The sequence below is a fragment of the Carlito syrichta genome, unplaced genomic scaffold, assembly GCF_000164805.1.
Source record: "Carlito syrichta isolate Samal-C Ts95f unplaced genomic scaffold, Tarsius_syrichta-2.0.1 Scaffold138518, whole genome shotgun sequence".
Lineage (NCBI taxonomy): Eukaryota > Metazoa > Chordata > Mammalia > Primates > Tarsiidae > Carlito > Carlito syrichta.
The window spans coordinates 1-844 of NW_007082614.1; positions in this window are offsets into that span (position 1 = coordinate 1).

Consider the following 844-nt stretch of genomic DNA (forward strand, 5'->3'; position numbering starts at 1 on the left):
TGCTAAACAACTCCTAGGTCAATGATGAAATCAAACAGAGATCAAAAGATACCTGGAAATAAATGAAAATGAAGAAACATCTTACCAAAATCTCTGGGACACTCTGAAAGCTGTAGTAAGAGGGGAATTAATATCCCTAGAAACACACATGAAGAAAATGGAAAGAATACAAATTAACAGCCTAACAAGCCACCTAAGGAAGCTGGAAAACCAAGACCACAAAAACCCTAATTTCAGCAGAAGAATCCAGATCACCAAAATAAAAGCCCAAATCCAGGACATAGAAGACAAAAAGATAATACAAAAAAAAATCAATGAAAGAAAAAGCTGGTTGTTTGAAAGGATAAACAAGATCGATGGTCCCCTAGATAGACTGACCAAGAAAAAAAGAGAAAAAAACCCAAATAAGCACAATCAGAAACACATAAGATGAAGTCACATCTGACCCTGAAGCAATACAAAAGATCATTAGAGACTACTATGTACACTTGTATGGAAGCAAACTTGAAAACCTTAAGGAAATGGAGGACTTTCTGATATCACACAACCTACCTAGGTTGGAACAAGAAGAAATTGAGACCCTAAATAGACCAATAACAATCAAGGAAATCGACTATGTAATAAGAAAACTACCTATAAAAAAAAAGCCCTGGTCCAGATGGCTTTCCAGCAGAATTCTACAAGACATTTAAGGAGGAGCTGATCCCAATCCTACTGAAGGTATTCCAGGTGATTGAAAAGATGGAACTCTCCCCAAATCATTTTATGAGGCCACATCACATTGATTCCCAAGCCAGGTAAAGACCCAACAAAAAAAGAGAACTACAGGCCATATCTTTGATGA